Source organism: Salvelinus alpinus, chromosome 21 (genome assembly GCF_045679555.1).
Source record: "Salvelinus alpinus chromosome 21, SLU_Salpinus.1, whole genome shotgun sequence".
NCBI classification, from domain to species: Eukaryota; Metazoa; Chordata; class Actinopteri; order Salmoniformes; family Salmonidae; genus Salvelinus; species Salvelinus alpinus.
In genome coordinates this window covers 19,021,665-19,040,547 of record NC_092106.1, presented here as the reverse complement: position 1 = coordinate 19,040,547, position 18,883 = coordinate 19,021,665, and the positions used below count along the sequence as shown (strand labels likewise).

The 18,883-nt window shown below is 48.0% G+C and overlaps 1 protein-coding gene across 8 annotated transcripts in view; it reads left to right on the top strand.

The window, feature by feature from the left end:
- LOC139547962 (BCAS3 microtubule associated cell migration factor-like) overlaps positions 1–18,883 on the top strand; it is a 361,432-nt gene that overhangs the window by 166,809 nt on the left and 175,740 nt on the right. The gene's annotated exons all lie outside the window — the stretch shown is intronic.

Here is an 18,883-nt window from a genome sequence, read left to right as displayed (position 1 = left end):
GAGATGGATAGAAAGAGAGGGATGGATAGAAAGAGAGTGATGGATAGAAAGAGAGAGATGGATAGAAAGAGAGATGGATAGAAAGAGAGGGATGGATAGAAAGAGAGAGATGGATAGAAAGAGAGGGATGGATAGAAAGAGAGGGATGGATAGAAAGAGAGAGATGGATAGAAAGAGAGGGATGGATAGAAAGAGAGTGATGGATAGAAAGAGAGAGATGGATAGAAAGAGAGATGGATAGAAAGAGAGAGATGGATAGAAAGAGAGGGATGGATAGAAAGAGAGGGATGGATAGAAAGAGAGAGATGGATAGAAAGAGAGGGATGGATAGAAAGAGAGGGATGGATAGAAAGAGAGGGATGGATAGAAAGAGAGAGATGGATAGAAAGAGAGTGATGGATAGAAAGAGAGTGATGGATAGAAAGAGAGGGATGGATAGAAAGAGAGGGTTGGATAGAAAGAGAGATGGATAGAAAGAGAGTGATGGATAGAAAGAGAGTGATGGATAGAAAGAGAGAGATGGATAGAAAGAGAGAGATGGATAGAAAGAGAGAGATGGATAGAAAGAGAGGGATGGATAGAAAGAGAGATGGATAGAAAGAGAGAGATGGATAGAAAGAGAGAGATGGATAGAAAGAGAGAGATGGATAGAAAGAGAGAGATGGATAGAAAGAGAGAGATGGATAGAAAGAGAGAGATGGATAGAAAGAGAGAGATGGATAGAAAGAGAGAGATGGATAGAAAGAGAGGGATGGATAGAAAGAGAGAGATGGATAGAATGAGAGAGATGGATAGAAAGAGAGAGATGGATAGAAAGAGAGGGATGGATAGAAAGAGAGGGATGGATAGAAAGAGAGAGATGGATAGAAAGAGAGGGATGGATAGAAAGAGAGGGATGGATAGAAAGAGAGAGATGGATAGAAAGAGAGAGATGGATAGAATGAGAGGGGTGGATAGAAAGAGAGGGATGGATAGAAAGAGAGGGATGGATAGAAAGAGAGAGATGGATAGAAAGAGAGATGGATAGAAAGAGAGAGATGGATAGAAAGAGAGAGGTGGATAGAAAGAGAGAGATGGATAGAAAGAGAGATGGATAGAAAGAGAGAGATGGATAGAAAGAGAGAGATGGATAGAAAGAGAGGGATGGATAGAAAGAGAGGGATGGATAGAAAGAGAGAGATGGATAGAAAGAGAGATGGATAGAAAGAGAGAGATGGATAGAAAGAGAGAGATGGATAGAAAGAGAGGGATGGATAGATAGAAAGAGAGGGATGGATAGAAAGAGAGAGATGGATAGAAAGAGAGATGGATAGAAAGAGAGAGATGGATAGAAAGAGAGAGATGGATAGAAAGAGAGGGATGGATAGAAAGAGAGGGTTGGATAGAAAGAGAGATGGATAGAAAGAGAGTGATGGATAGAAAGAGAGGGATGGATAGAAAGAGAGGGATGGATAGAAAGAGAGAGATGGATAGAAAGAGAGGGATGGATAGAAAGAGAGAGATGGATAGAAAGAGAGGGATGGATAGAAAGAGAGAGATGGATAGAAAGAGAGAGATGGATAGAAAGAGAGGGATGGATAGAAAGAGAGGGATGGATAGAAAGAGAGAGATGGATAGAAAGAGAGAGATGGATAGAAAGAGAGAGATGGATAGAAAGAGAGAGATGGATAGAAAGAGAGGGATGGATAGAAAGAGAGGGATGGATAGAAAGAGAGAGATGGATAGAAAGAGAGAGATGGATAGAAAGAGAGGGATGGATAGAAAGAGAGAGATGGATAGAAAGAGAGAGATGGATAGAAAGAGAGAGATGGATAGAAAGAGAGAGATGGATAGAAAGAGAGGGATGGATAGAAAGAGAGGGATGGATAGAAAGAGAGAGATGGATAGAAAGAGAGATGGATAGAAAGAGAGAGATGGATAGAAAGAGAGAGGTGGATAGAAAGAGAGAGATGGATAGAAAGAGAGATGGATAGAAAGAGAGAGATGGATAGAAAGAGAGAGATGGATAGAAAGAGAGGGATGGATAGAAAGAGAGAGATGGATAGAAAGAGAGATGGATAGAAAGAGAGAGATGGATAGAAAGAGAGAGATGGATAGAAAGAGAGGGATGGATAGAAAGAGAGGGATGGATAGAAAGAGAGAGATGGATAGAAAGAGAGATGGATAGAAAGAGAGATGGATAGAAAGAGAGAGATGGATAGAAAGAGAGGGATGGATAGAAAGAGAGGGTTGGATAGAAAGAGAGATGGATAGAAAGAGAGTGATGGATAGAAAGAGAGGGATGGATAGAAAGAGAGGGATGGATAGAAAGAGAGAGATGGATAGAAAGAGAGGGATGGATAGAAAGAGAGAGATGGATAGAAAGAGAGGGATGGATAGAAAGAGAGAGATGGATAGAAAGAGAGAGATGGATAGAAAGAGAGGGATGGATAGAAAGAGAGGGATGGATAGAAAGAGAGAGATGGATAGAAAGAGAGAGATGGATAGAAAGAGAGAGATGGATAGAAAGAGAGAGATGGATAGAAAGAGAGGGATGGATAGAAAGAGAGGGATGGATAGAAAGAGAGAGATGGATAGAAAGAGAGAGATGGATAGAAAGAGAGGGATGGATAGAAAGAGAGAGATGGATAGAAAGAGAGAGATGGATAGAAAGAGAGAGATGGATAGAAAGAGAGAGATGGATAGAAAGAGAGAGATGGATAGAAAGAGAGGGTTTCTTTGTCACTCATTTTTTTCTAGTTTCTCTATTTCCATCTGGAAAATCTAAAATGTTCTGTTCAGTCCTGTTGAAGTTAGAATGTGGGGGAACATCGCCCCACCTAAGTAATTGGGGTGGAAACTTTGCTATTTCACAAAGCCCAAATGGCACACAATGGTTGTTTTGTAATTATTTTGGTCTCCTTATGGTTTTGTCCCTGTGTGGGTGGAGTTGTGGAATTGAAATTAGGAGCTGTTGAGGGATTGGCCGGGCTGGAGGGTTGAAAGGGCATTACCATGGTTTCCAATGGCATAGGGGAAGTCAGTGTCATAGAATGGTCAGGTGAAGACTGCCTACCCCCCTCATCTTTCTTCCCTCAACCCCTCTCCTGTCTTCTCTGCCATGTCTTTCTCTCTCCCTTCCTCCCCTGGCCAGGCCTCAGTATCCAGGTGTGGAGGTGCTGCAGGTCAACTCCTCTGCAGGTGTGTGTTAGATGATATCTGCTCACCTGGTCCACTCCAGCCACAGAGGCAGTCTTTGTGTATTCATTGTAGTGGGCAACACACACACCCCTCCAGCCAAGTCACCTTCCAGCTAACGGAGGGAGGGAGCAGTCTTTCCCTCCTCACCTGTACATTAGGTCCCATGCCTGTTTTACTGGACTGTGTTTCCAATCACCGGTGGAACGTGAAAAATGTCCGCTTGGGACTTCCGCCCTGGCTTCCTGTGTGTGGCCAGAGGTAGAGAATGGGGAAGAGAAAGAAATAAAGAGAGAGAGACAGCGAAAGGACATGCTCCTTCAGAGTCAGCCTCATCAGCAGTAGCGTCATCTCTAGGAAACATAAAAGAGGAAAAGAAAGAAAGCGAGAGGGACAGAACGTGAACCTCTCTGATGTGATGTCCACTGGTTCTGTCAGCACCTCTGCTGCTTCGTAGTGTCTTCACTGTCGGCCCAAAACCAACCTGACACTTTTCTTAGTGAGCTCTTTCTTTGTCCTTTTCTTCTGTCTTGAATTTGTTGTAATATGCAGTTGTCTGTGTCTCATGAGGTTTTATATGTTTGTGAAAGTGCAGAAAGTGCACGTTTATGCAGGTATACTGCAAGTGTCTAATTTTGCATGTGTTTGTTTTTTGTATTTTGCTGCTTGTGCAGTCCAATGCTGTCTCTTGAATGCCCTCTCCCTCTTTCCTCTCTGTCTCTCACTGTCTCCCTCTTTCCTCCCTGTCTCTCGCTGTCTCCCTCTTTCCCCCTGTCTCTCACTGTCTCCCTCTTTCCTCCCTGTCTCTCGCTGTCTCCCTCTTTCCCCCTGTCTCTCACTGTCTCCCTCTTTCCTCTCTGTCTCTCACTGTCTCCCTCTTTCCTCTCTGTCTCTCACTGTCTCCCTCTTTCCTCCCTGTCTCTCGCTGTCTCCCTCTTTCCCCCTGTCTCTCACTGTCTCCCTCTTTCCTCCCTGTCTCTCGCTGTCTACCTCTTTCCCCCTGTCTCTCACTGTCTCCCTCTTTCCTCTCTGTCTCTCACTGTCTCCCTCTTTCCTCCCTGTCTCTCGCTGTCTCCCTCTTTCCCCCTGTCTCTCACTGTCTCCCTCTTTCCTCTCTGTCTCTCACTGTCTCCCTCTTTCCCCCTGTCTCTCGCTGTTCCCCCTGTCTCTCGCTGTCTCCCTCTTTCCTCCCTGTCTCTCGCTGTCTCCCTCTTTCCCCCTGTCTCTCGCTGTCTCTCTCTTTCCTCCCTGTCTCTCACTGGCTCCCTCTTTCCCCCTGTCTCTCGCTGTTCCCCCTGTCTCTCGCTGTCTCCCTCTTTCCTCCCTGTCTCTCGCTGTCTCCCTCTTTCCTCCCTGTCCCTCTCCTCCCTGTCTCTCGCTGTCTCCCTCTTTCCTCCCTGTCTCTCGCTGTCTCCCTCTTTCCCCCTGTCTCTCGCTGTCTCCCTCTTTCCTCCCTGTCTCTCGCTGTCTCCCTCTTTCCCCCTGTCTCTCGCTGTCTCCCTCTTTCCTCCCTGTCTCTCGCTGTCTCCCTCTTTCCCCCTGTCTCTCGCTGTCTCCCTCTTTCCCCCTGTCTCTCGCTGTCTCCCTCTTTCCCCCTGTCTCTCACTGTCTCCCTCTTTCCTCCCTGTCTCTCGCTGTCTCTCTCTTTCCTCACTGTCTCTCGCTGTTCCCCCTGTCTCTCGCTGTCTCCCTCTTTCCCCCTGTCTCTCACTGTCTCTCTCTTTCCTCCCTGTCTCTCGCTGTCTCCCTCTTTCCTCCCTGTCTCCCTCTTTCCTCCTGTCTCTCACTGTCTCCCTCTTTCCCCCTGTCTCTCGCTGCCCCCCTCTTTCCTCCCTGTCTCCCTCTTTCCTCCTGTCTCTCGCTGTCTCCCTCTTTCCCCCTGTCTCTCACTGTCTCCCTCTTTCCTCCCTGTCTCTCGCTGTCTCCCTCTTTCCTCCCTGTCTCTCGCTGTCTCTCTCTTTCCTCCCTGTCTCTCGCTGTCTCCCTCTTTCCTCCCTGTCTCCCTCTTTCCTCCTGTCTCTCGCTGTCTCCCTCTTTCCTCCCTGTCTCTCGCTGTCTCCCTCTTTCCTCCCTGTCTCTCGCTGTCTCTCTCTTTCCTCCCTGTCTCTCGCTGTCTCCCTCTTTCCTCCCTGTCTCCCTCTTTCCCCCTGTCTCTCGCTGCCCCCCTCTTTCCTCCCTGTCTCTCGCTGTCTCCCTCTTTCCTCCCTGTCTCTCGCTGTCTCACTCTTTCCTCCCTGTCTCTCGCTGTCTCCCTCTTTCCTCCCTGTCTCCCTCTTTCCTCCCTGTCTCTCGCTGTCTCTCTCTTTCCTCCCTGTCTCTCGCTGTCTCCCTCTTTCCTCCCTGTCTCTCGCTGTCTCCCTCTTTCCTCCCTGTCTCTCGCTGTCTCCCTCTTTCCTCCCTGTCTCTCGCTGTCTCTCTCTTTCCTCCCTGTCTCTCGCTGTCTCCCTCTTTCCTCCCTGTCTCCCTCTTTCCCCCTGTCTCTCGCTGCCCCCCTCTTTCCTCCCTGTCTCTCGCTGTCTCCCTCTTTCCTCCATGTCTCTCGCTGTCTCTCTCTTTCCTCCCTGTCTCTCGCTGTCTCCCTCTTTCCTCCCTGTCTCTCGCTGTCTCTCTCTTTCCTCCCTGTCTCTCGCTGTCTCCCTCTTTCCTCCCTGTCTCTCGCTGTCTCCCTCTTTCCTCCCTGTCTCTCGCTGTCTCCCTCTTTCCTCCCTGTCTCTCGCTGTCTCTCTCTTTCCTCCCTGTCTCTCGCTGTCTCCCTCTTTCCTCCCTGTCTCCCTCTTTCCCCCTGTCTCTCGCTGCCCCCCTCTTTCCTCCCTGTCTCTCGCTGCCCCCCTCTTTCCTCCCTGTCTCTCGCTGTCTCCCTCTTTCCTCCCTGTCTCTCGCTGTCTCCCTCTTTCCTCCCTGTCTCTCGCTGTCTCCCTCATTCCTCCCTGTCTCTCGCTGTCTCCCTCTTTCCTCCCTGTCTCTCGCTGTCTCTCTCTTTCCTCCCTGTCTCTCGCTGCCTCCCTCTTTCCTCCCTGTCTCTCGCTGTCTCCCTCTTTCCTCGCTGTCTCTCTCTTTCCTCCCTGTCTCTCGCTGTCTCCCTCTTTCCCCCTGTCTCTCGCTGCCTCCCTCTTTCCTCCCTGTCTCTCGCTGTCTCCCTCTTTCCTCGCTGTCTCTCTCTTTCCTCCCTGTCTCTCGCTGTCTCCCTCTTTCCTCCCTGTCTCTCGCTGTCTCTCTCTCTCTCTCTCGCTGTCTCTCTCTCTCTCTCTCTCTCTCTCTCTCTCTCTCTCTCTCTCTCTCTCTCTCTCTCTCTCTCCTCCCCACTCTCTTGTTATCAGTATTGCAGGAAGCTCAACGTATCACATTCCAGCAGCACACAGCCTAAGTAAGAACCATTCATTTGACGACAGCAGCATAGGACCAGATGTGAACGTCTCTTTTGATTTGAACTCTTTCCCAGATCCTTATCAATCTAATTTAGCCCTCATTGTCTAGGAGGAGGGGAAAGAGGAGGAGGAGAGAGAGGCTGTGAAACATCAGGCCATACACATGTTCATAGGACAGACTTTTCCCTGGGCTTCATTTTTGGTTACCTCTTACTTTGTGATTTGCGTGATAATAGGAGAAATTGTTCTATTAATATTCATCTGTGTTTTTGTTTAGTGTGTGTGCATTCCCTTACCCATTTTTTCTTCTATATAATAACACACACACCCTAGTGCTTAACACCATCAAAATGAATTCATAAGTTCAGCTCTCCCTAGGCTAGAGGGTGCTGGCCAAGTGCACCGAGCACAGCTCTCTCCAATATGCCTCAAAATAACCCAGACCAGCCGGCTTATGAAACACACATACACAAACACATACCGTGTGTGTTTAATTTCATACACACAGGCTGTACTCCCCTCATATGAGAGCGGAAATGTATTCAGAACCAATAAACACACAAAGTACCCCCCCCCACACACACACACATACACACTGACACACAGTTTTGTCACACACACTGACACACAGTTTTGTCACACACAAACTCCCTCCTGAGAACATGTGTTTTCAATGAAGGTTGTAAGGCTGTGAGGCCTGCTCAGACTATATGAAGTCATGTATACTGCCAAACTTCCCTGCACATACTGCTTATATTAATGCCTCTGTATGGAGTGGGGAGATGTGGGTATTGTGTGTGCTTGTAGCATGTGTTTTTGCATATACTGTAAGCATACCGGAATCACTGTTTGTGTGGATGTGTGCGCTGTTAGTGTTGTTGTGTGTGTATGTGGAGTGCTTTATTTCCCTCAGCCCTGTAGTCCTACTCCATAAGAGTAGGTGCAGCAGTCAACACTAGCTCTGCTCTGTGTTGCCCTGCTTCTATTAAAACTAACCCTTTGATCTGGCCTATACACAACCCACCACTGGGAGGGGGTTGGTTGGTTGGTTGGTTGGTGTGTGTGTGTGTGTGTGTGTGTGTGTGTGTGTGTGTGTGTGTGTGTGTGTGTGTGTGTGTGTGTGTGTGTGTGTGTGTGTGTGTGTGTGTGTGTGGATGAACAGTGAACACTGCCCCATGGGGGTTACAAACACACTTAATGCAATTATCCAGCAGCAGAGATGAGGGTGAGAGACAGGAGGCGCCGGGAAGGTGCCTGGCTGTGAAGCGTGTGTATTTTCTCTGGCAGCTAGTCCTGGCATTTCCACTGGCCCTGTGAAAGTCTCTTCACCCCCTAGTGTTCCAACTCTCTCATCTCCTAATTGGGGCTTCCCTGTGTGTGTGTGCGCATGTATTTTAGCTCCAAGTGCTGATATAACAAGCACCCCAAACCCTCAAGGTCCCCATTACCCCCTATGTCGTTCTTACAGCCTCTGGGAGTAAGAGGCTACTGTAGCTAACTACTCCATTAAAGCCTATGGCAGAAAGAGCTAGGCTAGCTAACTGAGTAGCCACTAACCAGCCAGCCCTTTGGTCAGCGCTACATCATTCACTAAATGAGCATTACACGGGCTAGTGTCTGAGCTTCACAGCACACACCGATCACACATAGCACAGGGGCCAGTCACAGTAAGTGCATCAAGGTTTTGACTTGCTGCTGCTAATTGTGTCCCATCTCCTTGTATTCATGGTTTGTTGCAAGAGAAGACCTGGGATCCTAACTTCAGATGCTGAAGTTCAAATCATGTGAACGTTACATTTACCAGCTCACTAGTTAGGATCCATCTTTTTGGACTGGGTGTATTAGTAATATGAGTGAAGACCTTTCAGTCAGTGTGTTAAACTGACCCCAGGACAGATTCCCAGAGCAGCAGCTTTGTAGTAAAGCCTAATAAACACACAGTAACTAATGAAGCATCTCAACTCATTTAGACAAATTAGGAACATATGTTGTCCTCTTGCAGACACACAGTTCTCCTCTAGTACAGGAAATCTGGGAAGAAAAACGATCCTACAGTAAACATCTTTCCTTTCCATCACATCTTTTCTCTCGCTCTACTCCTCTTATTTCAGTTGAAGGCATTCAGTTGTACAACTGACTAGGTATCCCCCTTTCCCTCTCTTTCTCTCCTTCTCTCCTTGTCTCTCCCTTCCTCCTTATAATATTTTATTTTGTATTTTCTCCCTTTTTTCCTGTAATCCAGTATGTATAGCTTACCCAAACACAGCCCTGTGTTTAGACACTCAGTCTGAGACAGTCCACAGCTTGGGAAAGGCCCTGGCCAGACCAGGAAAACTGGGAAAACCAGGATACAATTTGGCACTTATGGAGCCTAAACGATTTCCTCCTTCTCTTCCTGGCCAGTCGCTCTGCTCCTAATGTTTTACTGGGAAAACCAAAAGGAACCACTTGGAACGCTCAAAATTGCATCCGGGAAAATGTTTATGTTACACACACACACACGCACACACACACGCACGCACGCACGCACGCACGCACGCACGCACACACACACACACACACACACACACACACACACACACACACACACACACACACACACACACACACACACACACACACACACACACACACACACACACACACACACACACACACACACACACACACACACACACACACACACACACACACACACACACACACACACACACACACACACACACACACACACACACACACACACACACACACACACACACACACACACACACACACACACACACACACACACACACACACACACACACACACACACACACACACACACACACACACACACACACACACACACACACACACACACACACACACACACACACACACACACACACACACACACACACACACACACACACACACACACACACACACACACACACACACACACTTTTTCTGTCAAATGAGTGATTATCCGTGTAACCTTGAACTCTAACAGTAAACAGTGTTCTCTTTTCTCAGTCATTAGTGGTCTTAGGGAGGCTACAGTGTTGGCATGGCTGAGCTCTATGTCACTAGTTTCCTATTTGGCAGGGGTAAGGTGAATACTCTGTTAAAGTAAATCCTATGCTGTAAAGTTGAGTCTCAAGTGACCCTAGGGAAAAGAGCAGACACATAATGTACACACACACAGCACGTACACATACACAGCCAGCCCCCCCATCCTGACCCATTGATGTAAACACTGTGCCCCACTAATTATTTTATTTTGGCGTCTCGTGCAAATTGACTTTAGTTGCCCTCTGGCATTTTAATGTTGTCGGCTGGGTAACATGAACCTCTTTTCCCCGCAGAAACTATGGCAGCCAAGGTATTTGAAGTCCCCTCCACCTCACCATGAATTACTGAGATATTAGTTAGAAGAAGCAGAGAGTAGTCGAGGGATATGCTGTTGGAGTGGATGTAAATGAGGAAGGGATAAGTCATCAGACAGTTCTACTGCTGTTGACTCGTTTCCATCCAGTGCCTGGAAACAGTAGCAGAGTCCTGATAAAGTTACATTGCTCCTGTAAAATCAATATTACTGAGTTACAAACAAGCCTTAAAGCAAGGAATTAACTAGGGGAAGAATCTAATGTCTGAAGCATTAGGTTGTAAAGTATTTTAATAAGACTGACAAACTAACGCTGATAAATTAGATGAACTGATGGTCAGACATTTCTGGCTTTCCTTTTTCTCTCTATTCTTCTCTTTCTAGTCTTTACTTGACTTCTCTCGCACAGTTGTGAATTTTTAGCCAGCTTTCTTTTTTTTACTTTTGCAAAACCTCCTGGCCCTAGTTATCATTCAAATGATAGAAGGAAGCCTTTCAATATGGTGTGAGTCAGTAAGTCGGTCACCTCTCATAGTAGGAAATAGCCTCAACTGTAGAGCAGCTGTGTAGCACTCGGCTGTTTTCTCCCGTCGCTGATTCATCTGTTCTAACTATTCCCAGGAGGAGAGAGGTGTTGGGTAACTTACTGTAACAGGGAGAGATGGAGGAAGGGGAGTCGTGGGAATGTGGAGGAATGACTCGGCTTTTGTTTTCTTTAAACGGCTCGTTCGCACATCAGACTTCACAGGCAGGGGGAAATCGGACTTCACAGGCAGGAGCACATCACAGACTTCACAGGCAGGAGCAATTTGTCCTCTTTCTTTTTCTTTCTGTTCTTCCTCTCCTGGTTTTGAATCGTTTGGCAGCTGGGCCAGAGTTACAGTCCGGTCCCGTGTGGCTCAGTTGGTAGAGCATGGCGCTTGCAACGCCAGGGTTGTGGGTTCATTCCCCACGGGGGGACCAGGATGAATATGTATGAACTTTCCAATTTGTAAGTCGCTCTGGATAAGAGCGTCTGCTAAATGACTTAAATGTAAATGTAAATGTTGTGTGTGTGTGTGTGTGTGTGTGTGTGTGTGTGTGTGTGTGTGTGTGTGTGTGTGTGTGTGTGTGTGTGTGTGTGTGTGTGTGTGTGTGTGTGTGTGTGTGTGTGTGTGTGTGTGTGTGTGTGTGTGTGTGTGTGTGTGTGTGTGTGTGTGTACACACACACACTTCACTTCTGTCTACACACTCTCTCTCCAGCCTCTGGACCTTGACAATTCCCTAGAGGAAAAGCCTGGCCCCTCTTCTCTTTTTTGTGGCGTCTTTCTCTCTCTCCATCAGACATCTGGAAACAGGCATGTTTGCAGTCGACAACCGCTGCACTTTGACTTGAGTATGTTATCTGGTAAAAGTGTGCATGTGTGTCAGAGTAGGCCTACCATCGCTCAAGTACTCTTTGTGTGTGTGCGTGTGTGTTTTTCTTGGTCCAGTTTGGCTCAGTTGGTAGAGCATAGTGCTTGCAACGCCAGGGTTGTGGGTTCGATTCCCACAAGGGACCAGTATGAAAAAGAATTTAAATGTATGTCTTCACTACAATAAGTTGCTCTGGATAAGAGCACCTGCTAAATGACAAACATGTAAATGTGTTTGTTCATGTGTATGTGTTTACATATGTGTGTGTGCTTTCCTTCAAGGTATACTGAGGGGTCAATAGGTGATTTCTGATGTTGTCTGGTCTAAACACATGTTTAGAAGCAGGGCAGACCAGAGCCCACTGGACGTTTGGCAACCATTAACACACTTCCTCAGTCAGTTCCGGAGGCAGCTCTCTGAGGACCACAGAAAAGGGGAGGCGTGTGTGTGTTATTCTTTATCCCTATCCCTGAGTAGCTAAGCAGAATTTATAGACGGGCACATTTCCCTCATACACTTGCCAACACTCTTCAAAAACATATCATGTATCACCCTCACATATTCCCAAAGTATGTATCATCAACTAAAGAATTACTCAGCTCCCCGGGCCCAGCCACACTCAGCTCCCCGGGCCCAGCCACACTCAGCTCCCCGGGCCCAGCCACACTCAGCTCCCCGGGCCCAGCCACACTCAGCTCCCCGGGCCCAGCCACACTCAGCTTCCCGGACCCAGCCACACTCAGCTCCCCGGGCCCAGCCACACTCAGCTTCCCAGACCCAGCCACACTCAGCTCCCCAGACCCAGCCACACTCAGCTCCCCAGACCCAGCCACACTCAGCTTCCCAGACCCAGCCACACTCAGCTTCCCAGACCCAGCCACACTCAGCTCCCGGACCCAGCCACACTCAGCTCCCCGGGCCCAGCCACACTCAGCTCCCCGGGCCCAGCCACACTCAGCTCCCCGGGCCCAGCCACACTCAGCTCCCCGGGCCCAGCCACACTCAGCTCCCCGGGCCCAGCCACACTCAGCTCCCGGACCCAGCCACACTCAGCTCCCGGGCCCAGCCACACTCAGCTCCCCGGGCCCAGCCACACTCAGCTCCCCGGGCCCAGCCACACTCAGCTCCCCGGACCCAGCCACACTCAGCTCCCCGGACCCAGCCACACTCAGCTCCCCGGGCCCAGCCACACTCAGCTCCCCGGGCCCAGCCACACTCAGCTCCCCGGGCCCAGCCACACTCAGCTCCCCGGGCCCAGCCACACTCAGCTTCCCAGACCCAGCCACCTGAGGGCCCTGGCCGCCCGGCAGGAAATGAAAGGATCATTTTGTTTGGGGCGAGATGAGTGGATGGAGGGGGAGAGGGAGTGATGCTCCTAGGCGTGACACAAACACCCCAACCTCCAACAAGAGATGGAGGGAAAGAAAGGGTGAAAGAGAAAGAGAGAAACAAATTGGGAAAGAATGAAAGAGCAAGATTAAGTGGGCGGCAGGTAGCTTAGTGGTTAGAACATTGAACCACTAACACAAAGGTTGCTGGTTCGAATCCCTGAGCCGACAAAGCTCTGTCAATGTGCCCTTGAGCAAGGCACTTAACCCTAATTGCTCCTGTAAGTTGCTCTGGATAAGAGCGTCTGCTAAATGACAAAACATTAAATGTAAGTGTTATTGCAAGACGTTCCAAAAGTGTGTGGGACGGAGTTGACTTAGAACACTTTTGTTGGATTGGAATAAGTAGTTTGTGTATACTATGTTCCTGCCGCAGTTATAAAAGGTGACCAACCATTTTTATTTATTTATTGCATTTATTTCACCTTTATTTAACCAGGTGGGCAAGTTGAGAACAAGTTCTCATTTACAATTGCGACCTGGCCAAGATAAAAAGATAAAGCAAAGCAGTTCGACACATACAACAACACAGAGTTACACATGGAGTAAAACAAACATACAGTCAATAATACAGTAGAAAAATAAGTCTATACAATGTCAGCAAATGAGGTGAGATAAGGAAGGTAAAGGCAAAAAAGGCCATGGTGGCGAAGTAAATACAATATAGCAAGTAAAACACTGGAATGGTAGATTTGCAGTGAAGAATGTGCAAAGTAGAAATATAAATAATGGGGTGCAAAGGAGCAAAATAAATAAATACAGTAGGGGAAGAGGTAGTTGTTTGGGCTAAATTATAGATGGGCTATGTACAGGTGCAGTAATCTGTGAGCTGCTCTGACAGCTGGTGCTTAAAGCTAGTGAGGGAGATAAGTGTTTCCAGTTTCAGAGATGTTTGTAGTTCGTTCCAGTCATTGGCAGCAGAGAACTGGAAGGAGAGGCGGCCAAAGGAGGAATTGGCTTTGGGGGTGACCAAAGAGATATACCTGCTGGAGCGCGTGCTACAGGTGGGTGCTGCTATGGTGACCAGCGAGCTGAGATAAGGGGGGACTTTACCTAGCAGGGTCTTGTAGATGACCTGGAGCCAGTGGGTTTGGCGACGAGTATGAAGCAAGGGCCAGCCAACGAGAGCGTACAGGTCGCAGTGGTGGGTAGTATATGGGGCTTTGGTGACAAAACGGATGGCACTGTGATAGACTGCATCCAATTTATTGAGTAGGGTATTGGAGGCTATTTTGTAAATGACATCGCCGAAGTCGAGGATCTGTAGGATAGTCAGTTTTACAAGGGTATGTTTAGCAGCATCAGTGAAGGATGCTTTGTTGCGAAATAGGAAGCCAATTCTAGATTTAACTTTGGATTGGAGATGTTTGCTGTGAGTCTGGAAGGAGAGTTTAAGGTCTAACCAGACACCTAGGTATTTGTAGTTGTCAACATATTCTAAGTCAGAACCGTCCAGAGTAGTGATGCTGGACGGGCGGGCAGGTGCAGGCAGCGATCGGTTGAAGAGCATGCATTTAGTTTTACTTGTATTTAAGAGCAGTTGGAGGCCACGGAAGGAGAGTTGTATGGCATTGAAGCTCGTCTGTAGGGTTGTTAACACAGTGTCCAAAGAAGGGCCAGAAGTATACAGAATGGTGTTGTCTGCGTAGAGGTGGATCAGAGACTCACCAGCACCAAGAGCGACATCATTGATGTATACAGAGAAGAGAGTCGGCCCAAGAATTGAACCCTGTGGCACCCCCATAGAGACTGCCAGAGGCCCGGACAACAGGCCCTCCGATTTGACACACTAACCTCTCAGAGAGGTAGTTGGTGAACCAGGCGAGGCAATCATTTGAGAAACCAAGGCTATTGAGTCTGCCGATGAGAATGTGGTGATTGACAGAGTCGAAAGCCTTGGCCAGGTCAATGAATACGGCTGCACAGTATTGTTTCTTATCGATGGCGGTTAAGATATCGTTTAGGACCTTGAGCGTGGCTGAGGTGCACCCATGACCAGCTCTGAAACCAGATTGCATAGCGGAGAAGGTGCAGTGGGATTCGAAATTGTTGGTAATCTGTTTGTTGACTTGGCTTTCGAAGACCTTAGAAAGGCAGGGTAGGATAGATATAGGTCAGACGACACGAAAGAGAGGTTGAACAGGCTAGTAATAGGGGTTGCAACAATTTTGGCAGATCATTTTAGAAAGAAAGGGTCCAGATTGTCTAGCCCGGCTGATTTGTAGGGGTCCAGATTTTGCAGCTCTTTCAGAACATCAGCTGACTGGATTTGGGAGAAGGAGAAATGGGGAAGGCTTGGGCGAGTTGCTGTGGGGGGTGCAGTGCTGTTGACCGGGGTAGGGGTAGCAAGGTGGAAAGCATGGCCAGCCGTAGAAAAATGCTTATTGAAATTCTCAATTATAGTGGATTTATTGGTGGTGACAGAGTGTCCTATCCTCAGTAAAGTGGGCAGCTGGGAGGAGGTGCTCTTGTTCTCCATGGACTTTACAGTGTCCTAGAAAGGTTTTGAGTTTGTGTTGCAGGAAGCAAATTTCTGCTTGAAAAAGCTAGCCTTGGCTTTTCTAACTGCCTGTGTACATTGGTTTCTAACTTCCCTGAAAAGTTGCATATCACGGGGGATGCTAATGCAGAATGCCACAGGATGTTTTTGCGTTGGTTAAGGGCAGTCAGGTCTGGAGAGAACCAAGGGCTATATCTGTTCCTGGTTCTAAATTTCTTGAATGGGGCATGCTTATTTAAGATGGTGAGGAAGGCATTTAAAAAAAATAACCAGGCATCCTCAACTGACGGGATGAGGTCAATATCCTTCCAGGATACCCGGGCCAGGTCGATAAGAAAGGCCTGCTCGCTGAAGTGTTTCAGGGAGCGTTTGACAGTGATGAGTGGAGGTCGTTTGACCGCTGACCCATTACGGATGCAGGCAATGAGGCAGTGATCGCTGAGATCTTGGTTGAAAACAGCAGAGGTGTATTTAGAGGGCGTGTTTATGGCTTTGGGGTGGTACCTGGTAGGTTCATTGATAATTTGTGTGAGATTGAGGACATCAAGCTAGATTGTAGTAAGGCTGGGGTGTTAAGCATGTCCCAGTTTAGGTCACCTAGCAGCACGAGATCTGAAGATAGATGTGGGGGCAATCAGTTCAAAAAAGGTGTCCAGAGCACAGCTGGGGACAGAGGGTGGTCTATAGCAGGCGGAAACGGTGAGAGACTTGTTTTTAGAGAGGTGGATTTTTAAAAGTAGAAGTCCAAATTGTTTGGGTATAGACCTGGATAGTAGGACAGAACTCTGCAGGCTATCTCTACAGTAGATTGCAACACCGCCCCATTTGGCTGTTCTATCTTGTCTGAAAATGTTGTAGTTAGGGATGGAGATTTCAGAGTTTTTGGTGGTCTTCCTAAGCCAGGATTCAGACACGGCTAGGACATCCGGGTTGGCAGAGTGTGCTAAAGCAGTGAATAAAGCAAACTTAGGGAGGAGGCTTCTAATGTTAACATGCATGAAACCAAGGCTATTACGGTTACAGAAGTCATCAAAAGAGAGCGCCTGGAGAATAGGAGTGGAGCTAGGCACTGCAGGGCCTGGATTCACCTCTACATCACCAGAGGAACATAGGAGGAGTAGGATAAGGGTACGGCTAAAAGCTATGAGAATTGGTCGTCCAGGACGTCCGGAACAGAGAGTAAAAGGAGCAGGGTTCTGGGGGCGATAAAATAGCTTCAAGGTATAATGTACAGACAAAGGTATGGTAGGATGTGAATACAGTGGAGGTAAACCTAGGCATTGAGTGATGATGAGAGAGATATAGTCTTTAGAAACATCATTGATACCAGGTGATGTCATTGCATGTGTGGGTGGTGGAACTGAAAGGTTGGATAAGGTATAATGAGCAGGGCTAGAGGCTCTACAGTGAAATAAGCCAATAAACACTAACCAGAACAGCAATGGACAAGGCATATTGACATTAAGGAGAGGCATGCTTAGCCGAGTGATCATAAGGGTCCAGTGAGTAGTGAGGTTGGTTGGGGTCACGGCGATTCAGACAGCTAGCCGGGCCATGGGTAGCAAGCTGGCAGAAGATGGAGGTCTGTTTTTAGCCACCTCGTGCGTTTCCGTCTGTAGATTAGTGGGGTTCCGTGTGGTGGAGGGGACCAATCCAATTGTCAAAATAGTTATAGTTATAGTGGCCCAAGAAAATTGTCCGATAAACCTATTCAGATTGCAGCCGATAAGACAGCTAACGATTAGCGGGCCGCAGATGGGCGTTCAGGTTACGTCGCGACGGAGTGGCCAGTTGGATAACTCTCTCGGGCAGATAACGTTGGTAGTCCAGTCGTGAAGGCCCGGTGGGGCTCCGCATCGGCAGTAAAACGGGTCCGGATAGGTGATTGTAGCCCAGGAGTGGCTGATGGAACTCTTCAGCTGGCTAGCTCCGGAATAATTGATGTTTGCTCCGGGACCGACGTTAGCCAATAGTCACTCGGATAGCAGCTAGCTAGCTGCAAGATCCAGGTGTAAATGTCCAGAGCTTGCGGTAGAAATCCGGGGATATGGAGAGAAAATAGGTCCGGTGTGCTCTAGTCTGAGTCGCGTTGTACATAACTGGCGATAGCCTTTCGAGCTAAAGGATAGCTGATGACCGCCAACCGTGGTTAGCTGAATACTAACGTTAGCAAGTGAACTGGCTAGCTAACTTCTGGCTAGCTTCTGTTGTGGATTTCAGATTTGAGGTGAATAATACTTCTTTTTTTTTATTGGTGAGGCGGGTTGCAGGAGAGTGTTTTGAAAAAAATATATATAAAAAGATATGCGAAGAAAATATGTAAATATATATATACACGGGACACGACAAGACGAGAACAAAAGGACGTCTGACTGCTATGCCATCTTGGAACCATGCCTGACTATCTGTCCAAATGTCTGGCCCAATGTCCTCTCACCTTGTCTCCTGGCTTCCCTTCCCACCTCCACCCCACTAGACTCTCTACAGTAGCTCTGTGAGCCTTTTTACACACAACTGGGTTAAACCTAGCAGATAGTGTATTGTTGGTGTTGAAGGGACCTGTGTTTCTGAGTGTGAATGCTTTGTCAGTCAGGGTTAGTTTCAGGTGAGGTGCTGCCTGGTTGCGTTTTTTGTTGAGGTGTGTGTTTGTGTGAGAAATCTAGGTGCTATCTGTCTATTGTGTGAAACACCTCTCTCTGCAGAGCGTTCGTCCCCGTGGCGAAGTGACTTGGTGTCGTTCAGAGACACACAGCAGGGAGAGCTGGGTAATCTGCCTCAACAGCCTGTCTACTGGTCTAATACTCGCACATCTGAGTGAGTGTGTATTTCTGGAAGGGCCAACCCTAACTGGCAAGCTCTGTGCCATTAAGACCAGTAATAATACACCAAAAACACACACAAAAACCAATAGGGAATGGGACCGAAATGACAATCACAAAAACGCACACACACACACTTACATTTGTGAGAGGAGGCGGGGGTGGATGGATGGATGGATGGGTGGGTGGGTGGGTGGGTGGGTGGATGGGTGGGTATCGTTGAGTTCGTGCAGTAAGTGACTCACACACACATACAGTGCTGGCCGTGGGGGGTGAGAGTGGTGCTACCATTAGAGTGGTCATTAGAGCAGCAGTCTAGAGCAGCCCAAGGCCAAAGAGCCTCTGGCCTCAATAGACCTTTTACAAACACTGGCCTCTGTCTCCCTCTGTCCTCTCTTTCTTTAACTCTCTATCCCCCTCTTTCTCTATGTCTCTAGTCTCCACCACACAGTTAGGCTGCAGGGACAGCGAGATTCACTTAACCATCACACAATGTACTGGGAGGTGTAGGTCTGCCACTTTCTGCCCAACCAACAATAACCCCCACCACATCAACTCCTCCTCTCACAACACACAAGTCTTTGGTGTGCATGTGTGGGCGTATGTGTGTATGTGCGTGAGAGCGTTTGTGTGTTTTACCCTTGGCATGGATGGATCCCTCCTGGGTGTTCTGCTCTCTCACTATAACAACGAACACCAATTAACCCTTAGCCTTCACTCACACACACACAGTTTTCATCAGTGCACCTCTGGCCCTACTAGTTGTTAACAGGCACCCACTCAGTCTTAAAGAGCAGTAACGAACCCCACTCCTCTCCAGCGAAGGTTCAGCTTGTGCTTCCATACTGTGTTGTCTATTTTGTCAA